This window comes from Choristoneura fumiferana, chromosome 2 (genome assembly GCF_025370935.1).
Source record: "Choristoneura fumiferana chromosome 2, NRCan_CFum_1, whole genome shotgun sequence".
Lineage (NCBI taxonomy): Eukaryota > Metazoa > Arthropoda > Insecta > Lepidoptera > Tortricidae > Choristoneura > Choristoneura fumiferana.
Genome location: NC_133473.1, coordinates 2,763,687 through 2,774,184, shown reverse-complemented (window position 1 = coordinate 2,774,184; position 10,498 = coordinate 2,763,687).

The following is a 10,498-nucleotide window of genomic DNA, read 5'->3' as shown; positions in this document are numbered from 1 at the left end:
CAGCAGGGCTTGTTAACGTTACCAAATTCACACTATAAGTAACGTTAAATAACGGTAAAAATCATAAAAATACCTAGTACCGGTAAACAAATATAACGTTAAATGGTAACTTAACATTATGGTAACGTTACCTGATTAACGTTATTTTTACCGGTAAATTTACTTTACATTGTAGGGCTAGTTAACGTTACCAAATTCACATTATTATAACGATACCGAAGTAACATTTCGGTAATATTTGCTATGCTACCGAGTGTTGCCAATTTAGCGACTGTCGCTAGAACTAGCGATTTTTGCTTAAGTGTTAGCGAACAAAAAAGGTTTTGACGACAAAAATGGTTTAGCGACTTATCTGGCGACTTTTTAACCGACTTCAAAAAAGAGGAGGTTCTATGTTCCAATGTTAGTATTTTTTATGTATGTTCGCCGATTACTCAGTCAATTGTGGATCGATTTTCAAAATTCTTTTTTTATTCGAAAGGATACTCTTCTGAGGTGATCTCATTGTCACCAAGTCAAGATCTGATGATGGGATCCTAGGAAAATCGAGGGCAAACCTCAAAATTTAAAGGCACACCTATGGCGATTTTGGCATTTTTAGCATTAAAATAAGCATTTACATTCAGAAAGTATCATTTAGTAACTCGGACCTGATGAAGAAGACCGTGATGACCAATGGAACTCATCAAAGCTAAGTAATGCTCGCTCGTCTATAAACGATCATGATGAATATACCTAGATAAGCGACTAAGAAGGAGCTTTAAGTTAATGATTCTTTCGAACTGATCTGATGCAGAAGCCGGAAGGTAGGCAACGGAACTCTGTTATGAAACAACGTACCTAAGCCGTGTTGGGCTTAATGAATCGTTGTGAGATGTTCTTTGGCTACAAATCACTAAAATGTGAGAAATAAAGAAAAATTATAACAAAAAAGAAAAACGAACTCCAAAAAAATTAAAAATAACGGAAAATGGAACCGACTACAAATCCCTTGAAAATATTTTTTTAGGTACAGTCACAGCATTAATATCTGCTACAGCGGAGTGTGCAAAAATATCTGACACGTCCTTCCGGCCCTAGAAATAGAGTCGTATCAGATATTTATGCAGACTTGTTGTGTCGGATATTGGTTCTGGTGACTGTACCTAGTAGCTCGAAGTCGGTGACTCAGCACGACCCAGCAGGATGGAACCCATAGTATGTAGGTGAGGTAGACGACTATTGTTTCATTCCTGCAGGGCTACTACGAAACCCGAAACTCGAAGTTCGTGTCGTGGGGTCCCTCTGACACTTATACTATTTAATACGAGAGCGAGCGAGAGGGACGGTATGATACGAACTTCGATTTTCGAGTTTCGTAGTAGTTGTGTTTCGACCGCGCGTTGATTACATTACAACGCCACGCAATGACAAAGTTTTCGGCGAAACTGCAAATGACAGCAGATCCACTCTTAAAAAGGATGGAGTGTCGTATTTCAAGTTTCCTTTAAATTTACGAAATTGCATAACTATCTTGATGTTTTTTTAGCATTTTGCTAAAAATTTACATTTCAATTGCTAAAACAAAATATGCTCGCCCCGTGTTCGTATATGTCTTTTTCGCACCTTAATCAAACTCTCGAGAACAAAAGAGACAGTCTAGCTTCCGCGGAGTGGAGAAAGCTGTGGACTTGAATAGTCTATTTTTTTATTTTAATGTTGAACGTAATTATTAATAACTTAATTTAACTTTGTTTTTCTATTAATTTCATTTTATAATTGCTGTGTTAATAAATTATTATTGAGAAACTATATTCATTTTGTCTGGCTTTTTTTTTACATTAATACATTGACAACATGAAGTTAAACATAAACGAATATGAAATATGTTGTATTATAGCAAAAAAAAATGGTTTTTATTTATTTCATTTATTACTAAATTTAGTTATTTGACACATACAGGTTCGTATTTTAATTTTTTTTTTGATTATTTTAGTTTTCCACGGAATCCTATACGGTGTTCTGAATTGACAGCGATTATAGCAAGAGACCGAGGTGAAGATTTTTACAAGTCAAGTAAAGGGTCCGTTATGTGTTCCGATTAGGGCGTCCAGTCTCGGAAATATTTTTGAGTCTCGGGCGGGACTGAGACGAGACTTTATCTTCAGTCCCGGGAGTATCGAAATTTCGAGACTTTCGAGACAACGACAAATCCTTTTGGGTGGTCCGAATCTGAAGTCATAGTCGTCGTAGTTGCAGTTAAAGAAGTACTTAGTGGGAGAAGAGCGGGCGACTTCAAATATAACGAAAAAAAATTTTTAAATAAAGTTTATGTTGTTTATTAAATTATCAGAACACTACCATCCTAATTCAAAAGGATGCATGTCCAAAAATGCAATTTCGTTTAATTACACTTCGATACATAAACATCAATCTATCATATGAACATGTTTCTGAAAAACTTAAGTAAAATTTTTCAAAAACTTACTAAGAAAACAGCATGTGTCCAAAACCATGACATTTCCCAAGCAGTAGGCATGGCCTTATGAGTATAACAACAATTGTTCCTTATCTCCTCTTTACTAAGTTAAGAACGCATAATCTTCTTCTATCTGTTTTTATGGCTTAGTTAGTGACTGCAATGCAATGAATCCGCTTACAGGTACATAAAATATGTAGATGACGAAATACAATTTCTTCCATGCATCGTCGTTAAATACTATCATGTAGTGAACAACATAATCATCACAGTATAACCACAGTTTACCTAGCTAATTAAAGTATTTAACGTATAGTGGATTTTTTGAGGTACTTTTGAAAGTTTATTTGATTTTACTTATCGTATAGGCATTATAATTGACTGTAAACAATCACAAGTCCGGTCTTGCTGGACTGAATAAAATAAATAATTTATTGAATCAGGCGTTACTTTGCGGAGGTCCATATCAATGAACTAAAAGAATTTCCTTGCTCACCCGCGACCAGTTGTTGTCTAACAACTGGTAGCATGGTGTACGGTTGTGTCACTCTGAATATGAGCTCTGTTTGAGTTCAAAACGCGTCAGTGTAGTGTGGTGGTGGTGATAGATGGGTTTGTGTGATTTGTGTGTATTCTTACAGTGTGGAGTTGGAGGAACTGCATGAACACCCATATTTTGCATAAGCTTAGCTATCGTAAGGTCGCGGGTGAGCAAGGAAATTCTTTTAGTTCATTGAATACAATAAGTCTCGAAGTCCCGAAAATCACCGAGACTGGAACTGCAGAGTCTTGGGACCGAAAATAGTTCGGGACTCGGAAAACCGAGTCTCGATTCCCGGGATGGAAGCCCTAGTTCCGATCACTTTCCTCGGTCGGACATGTATATGTCGGCGGCCGATCGTAAAATCCGCCAGATCACGAAATTCCTAGGCATATCGTGGAATGCCGCCATTTCATGAATTGGCTAAGGGACATCCGCCATATCATTCAAAACTCACCGTTTAGCGATTTGCCTAGTGACGTTTAGGCAGATCATGAAATTCCTAGGCATATCATGAAGCGCCGCCATTTCATGATTTGGCCAGTTTAGGCAGATCATGAAATTCCTAGGCATATCATGAAACGCCGCCATATCGGTTCTGGCACTTCGCCGGCCGCTGCCGCGGCACGCTCACTTCGCTCGCTCGGCTCGTGCGTCGTGATCACAATTAAGCTACTAATAATTCTCAAGCAAACTTAGCCGTTATAGTTTTCCTTAAAAGTTTGATATTCTTACTACCATCCTTTTTTTTCAAATTTTTCCACCCACCGGCTTGAGGATTTTAGAGGGGGGGGGGGACGCTCGATTTTAATGAAAATTTGCGCTTTAAAGTTGAATATTTCGCAAACATTTCGCTGAATCGAAAAATCGTCTTAGCAAACCCTTAATGGTTTTAAAAGAACTATCCAACAATACCCTACACTACACAATAGGATTGGATGAGAAAAAAAAAATCCCCCCACTTTTCGTCAATGGGAGGTAACATAAAAAAAAAAAAAAAAAATTTTTAATTGTACCATTTTGTCGGCATGTTGTGTAGACACACATATATCCGTGCAAAAATACAGCTTTCTAGCATTGATACTCCCTGAGCAAAGCCGCGGACGGACGGAAAGACAGACAGACAGACAGACATGGCGAAACTATAAGGGTTCCGTTTTTGCCATTTTGGCTCCAGAAACTTTAAAACAGAATTATCTGTAAAAGGTAGATTGCAACATTTTGACGAAGCTCACCGATAAAATGTTGTACTATTTATGGATGGTTATTATTTGTTTTGTAGTTTTATCAAAGTTTACGTTATGTCTATTATAGTAATGTAGCTAGATCTTTAGTAAATATGGATAAAAAACTTAATTATTAAGTTTTTCCTCTAAAAGACTAATTATATAGATACACAATCAAAAACTGAGCGTTTTTCACACTGTTATTTTCTTCTTGCTTAATGACTAACATACGAGTACAACACCTTTTTTTTCAATAGCAACTGGTTTATTTTAAAGTAATACAGAGAATCATAAAAGCTTTCGAGTCAAGTTCGATTAAACTGCATATCCTGTGCATGGTTTAAAGTTTATGCTGATTTTAATTTGATATTCTTTTATTTTGTTATTAAAATGTACATTAATACTGGATAAATAAAGAAAGACTTTTAAATTACATGTTTTTTTCTAAATTGTTTACTGCATTTACTACACTTAATTACACTTTCTTTAATTTGATTTGTCTTTTAATACAAAATTACCTACGACAAAACCAATGTTGTTTCCTTTTACAACAAACTTTTGCATCAGTAAACGATGCAAAGCTTGAAAAAAATGTCGTCAAACCCAGTTGCATGATTTTTTTTGGTAGTAAAAGCCATGCTATCTCTGGAACTATTGAATCTACGTTATTTTGGGTTTCTCTGTAATGAAGTACTCGAAAACCTAAGAATAATGAGCTTTAGTGGTTCATTATAACTAATATTTCAAGAATAATAATAATAATAATATAAAGATGCAAAAAATAGATGTCATCATTTTTTATTTGCTTCTGAAAAATGGTGTTTTGGCCTTTACTTCTTTTTGTAGGTTTTTCCGAACCGGTGGTAGACTTTTTTTGACATTCATAAGTGCATGTTATAGCCTGAATTGAATAAAGATATTTTGACTGACTGACTACATTTCATACTGAATGGGTCGATATCTTAATGCTAAAATGCCAAAATCGCCATAGGTGTGCCCTATAAAATTTTAGGTTTGCCCTCGATTTCCCTAGGATTCCATCATCAGATCTTGACTTAGTTACAATGGGACGACCTCAAAAGAATACTCTTTCAAATAAAAAAAGAATTTTGAAAATCGGTCCACAATTGACTGAGTAATCGGTGAACATACAAAAAAAAACAAAGATTGGAACATAGAACCTCCTCCTTTTTTTGAAGTAGGTTAAAAAATAAAGACTATTTTTTATTTAATCAATTTGTTAATTTTTTTCGCATGACCACTCCACAGAATTCTTTACTCTGTTTCCAGCGCGTGACGTCATGTCACTACTTCTAACGATCGTTTACAAATGACATTAAACATTACTGCTACGAAATAAGGTGTTAATTTCAATGAATGTTGTTACTGTTGTCGGTATAAATAGATGTCTACGTATACACAACGCCGCTCGGACGTTTTTAGAGGAACTTTTGCAAATCGTTTGGGAGTCTAGTTGTTTTATTGTACGTTAATGACAATAACAACGTATCGGGTTAGGCCACGCGTATTATAAACTAAGTCGTCGGAATCGGCGTTTACGATATGCTGTTTACATCTTTATTTTGTAAATTACGACAATCGGCTGCAACATGACCATAAAACTTACAATACGAACACCGAACGCGCTTATCACGTTTCAAGTTTTCGTTCGAGTCTGAAGTTTTTCGAACCAGTGGTACCGTGCGGACCGGTAGTAACGCTGCGCTCGGCCGCATTTCTCGGAACACGCGCGGCGCGGCGGCTCTCTCGATCGCAAAGCGCGGCTCGCTGTCTATATAATATACCACGCCACGCGCCATATAAATCTGCCTAAAAGTTCATTACTTAATACTCAGTTTTGTTTGACGCATTTTTGAGATACTTACATTTTTTATGCGACGTGTTTACGTTCTCCCGGATTGTGTTGGAATCGCTTAACCTTATAGTGCCTATTCAATTATTGGAATTATACCTTTATAGTTTTTGTGGTACTAGTCGGGGTAATGAAGTTTTAGGCAGTTAGGCGGCGGAAGGTATAGTTCGCGCGGGGAGTAGGTACTTACTTTTACTTCGGAAATCGCATCTTCTATGGCCCTCGCTTTTTCTACAAACTTATCAACATCAACAATGCTATTACTAGGTAACCGTTTCCTGACACTTCGAACAGACCGTAAATTTATATATTCATTTGATTTTTTCAGCTTGGAAATTTGTAATGAAAGTTTAGAAATTTGTTTGTTCGCTATATACAATTCAGCATGTAAGTCATCTACTTGGTTTTTAGGGTTCCCTTACAGTTACGGAACCCTTATAGTTTCGCCCTGTCTGTCTGTCAATCCGCAGCTTTGCTCAGGGACTATCAATGCTAGAAATCCGTACTTAATTTTGCAGTAATATATATGTAAATTATGCCGACAAAATAGTACAATAAAAAATTAAAAATATTTTTCTTTTGAGTACCATACGTAAAGTGGGAATGTTTTTTTTCTCATCCAACCTTGTAGTGTGGGTCGCCGTTGGATATAGTCTAAGGAGGTGGCAGGATTTTTTAAAACGTTCTTGGAAACGGAATAATTCTCAAGAAAACTTAACCGTTATAGTTTTTCTCGTAAGTTCGACATACCTGCTACTATTCTGTTTTTTTCACCCACCAGTTTACATTTTAGAGGGGGGGGGGACGCTCGATTTTAATGAAAATTTGCACTTTAAAGTTGAATATTTTGCAAACGAATCACTGAATCGAAAAATCGTTTCAGCAAGCCCCTAATGGTTTTAAAAGACCTATGAGACTGAGAGGTGACAGGATTTTTTAAAACGATCATGGAAACGGTTAGATTAATTTTTATGTGTTGTAGAGTGGTCTGCCTGCTCTCAATGGTTGCAACTTGCAACTTTGAGATATAGCGCATGAAAAAGGCTTCATTGTTGCGAAAAAAAGAAACGATAACAGAAATGGTCAGTTTAAGTACATATTCAAAGTATGGCGTCTCCTCATGTGAAACGAATCGGTCTGCCTGCTCTCAGTGGTTGTCTGGTTGTATTTCGGAGCTATGACGCGCGCAAGTCGCTATATTGTTGTGAAAAAAAAAATACCGGCCAAGAGCGTGTCGGACACGCCCGAAATAGGGTTCCGTAGCCTTTACGAAAAAAATGAAGTACTTAATATTTTTGTAAGGATTTCATATGAAAATTTGCACTAAAGTTGAATATTTCGCAAACTAATCACTGAATCGAAAAATCGTTTTAGCAACCACCTAATGGTTTTAAGAGACCTATCCAAAGATACCCCACACTACAAGATTGGGTGAGAAAAAAAATCACCCCCACTTTACGTCTATGGGAGGTACAGTCAGCGTCATTTAGTACGTAGGAGTCACGATCACCAAATACTTGGAAACATACAAAATAGTCATTACCAGTGACTCAGTCAAAGCGGTCAAATTGTTCGAGACATCCATCGTGTACAAATATACCGGATCAGGCACGTCGCCAAATACTTTGTAACATTCAAGCCGACTCTAGCCGACATTAGTACCGTAGCAGCCAAAGTATCCAAAAGTATGGGACACCACAGGAAAATTGACTATTACATACCGTGTAAGGGGTCCAATGATCCATTTATCTAATTCTATTTAATACAATGTGAACGGTGTTCCATTTTCAGTCTCTTGGTGCAAAATGCACGTGTCAATCATGTCATTACCTTTTTAATTAAATAATAACTCATTTATAATGTGGCCAATTCAAGCCATATTTAAAAGGAAATCCGTTAATCAAGAATTCTGGCAATGTAAATAAAAATGTGAAAAAAGCCGTCAGGCTTCAAATCAAGGAGACGGAACGATCACTGACAAGTTGGTACTCTTTTAGGTGATTGTCAAAAACAAAAAGTCGAATCTTATGACGTGTTAATTTATTTCGCACTCAACTCGAGATTAAACCTTAAACCTTTTTAAATAAAGCTCAGTTTTCTAGTGTGTCCCATACTTTTGGATATTATGGCTCCGATTTATTTGTACACGACGGATGTCCTGAGCAATTTGATCGCTTTGATTGGCTCAATGTTAATGACTATTTGGATGTTTCCAAGTATTTGGTGATCTTGACTGCTACGTAACATATGACGCTGACTGTACTCTAATTTTTTTTTAAATTTTTATTTGTACCATTTTGTCGACATAGTTTACATATATATTCGTGCAAAATTACAGCTTTCTAGCGCCGATACACCTTGAGCAAAGCCGCGGACGGACAGACAGACAGACAGACACAGACAGACACAGACAGACGGACAGACAGACATGGCAAAACTATAAGGGTTCCGTTTTTGCCACATTGGCTACGGAACCCTAAAAAACGATAAGGGCAATGGTCAGTTTTGGAACAAATTCCAAGTATGATATCACCGCCGCTGAAACGAGTTGCTATGCCGGCTCTAAGTGGTTGTATTACAGATCTATGATGCTCGCAAGATGCTTAATTTTAAAGAAAATTCAAGGTAATGGTAATCAATAAAATAAAGCTCAAGAGACCGTTAGTACTAGAAAGCTGTAATTTGGTATAAATATACCTATCTATCACGCCAACAAAGTGGTAAAAAAAGTAAAAAAACATTGTTTTAGGGTACCTCCCATAGACATAAAGTGAGGGTGTTTTCTTTTTCTCAACTAACCCTGTATTGTGGTGTGGAGTATTGTTGGATAGGTCTTTTAAAACCATTAGGGGGGTTGCTAAGACGATTTTTCGATTCAGGGATCTGTTTGTGAAATATTCAACTTTAAAGTGCAAACTTTCCTCAAAATCGTGCGTCTCAAAGCAAAGTAATCCTTTAACGGTTTCCTTTTTATCCTCTTGAGGTACGGAACCCTAAAAAACATTTGTTCCGACGCTTTTCAAATTTCGACCTATTTACTTGAAAATATGGGGATGAAAGTTCTTAAGGAATTCCAAACAAATTTACTATCAGTATATTTATTACAAATATGTGTAGCTATGCTTACTAAAAATGCCGTCTTAAGTATACTTAATCCTTACCATCCTAACTTACAATAAAGGACGTAAGGTGTCAAGAGTTCAATATGAAGAATTAGTCCTTTTGTGTTGGCAGGGTAGAATACACGTCGTATTGCTAAAATGAGGCTACCCGCAAAATATTGTATGTTTTACCAAAGAACATCGGATGGATGGAAGAACAAAAAAAAAATAGTTTATATCTATAGCAATGTAATAAAAAATAGGTTATTTCGGTAAACCGTAGAAGTTTTTATGTACCTACTATTATTGGCAGAATAGGTATCCTAAATAAATTAAATACTTCCCAAAGATACTATTCCACGCGGACGAAGTCGCGGGCAAAAGCTAGTAATTACATAGTACATACGATTTAACAATCGAATGTTCAGAGACAAATCCTTTAAAAGGAAATATTTTAGTGTAAGTAATCTTTAACTAATAAGGTCTCAAATGATTAAAACAATACACTTTAATTTATAAAACATTCATTTGTATTTATTTCCTAAAAACTCGAAAATCAATCATATTCTAATAATTTGTCGCTCGTACAGTCACATAATTTTCCGTGAAATCCGCGCGCCGGCAGTTGATTGCTCGGCTCGGTGGCCGTGAGTCCGCGAGCAAGCGCCAACTTGTCAGTGGGCGCGCGAGAAATAGAGGTTCCTACCCTGCCTACTTCCTTTTGTAAATAAATGCTTTCTAAAAGTATCGCGATTAATATATGAAATAACTAAATTAGGTACCGAATAATTCGTTCAAGTTTGTAGTCATATATTTATTGTAAGTAATTTAAAATAATGCTTAAATACATAGACAGACACATTTATGTAGGTTTAAATAAAAATATATGATTAACGATTACATTTATTTACACATCTAAGCCATACCTACATACCCTATAGTACTAGGCTAGGGTTTTGCGATAGTCAGCCCTGTGTGTCTTACGCACACATTGACGCGTGTACAGACGTCGTCGTGCCTATGTAGATTCAAGAACGCGTATTTTGTACGGCGTGGCCGTCCTGTGGCGCCGTTGTACGTTCACGACGCCGTAACGTGCACCGCGCGGCACCGTGACCCATCGGGCGCCGCGCCATTTTACGTTAATGACGCCGCAATGTGGACATGTGGCCGGCAGGGCTACTACGAAACTCGAAGTTCGTATCGTACCGTCCCTCTCACTCTCGTATTAAATAATATAAGCGTCAGCGGGACGGTACGATACGAACTTCGAGTTTCGTAGTAGCCCAGCGGGCCCTT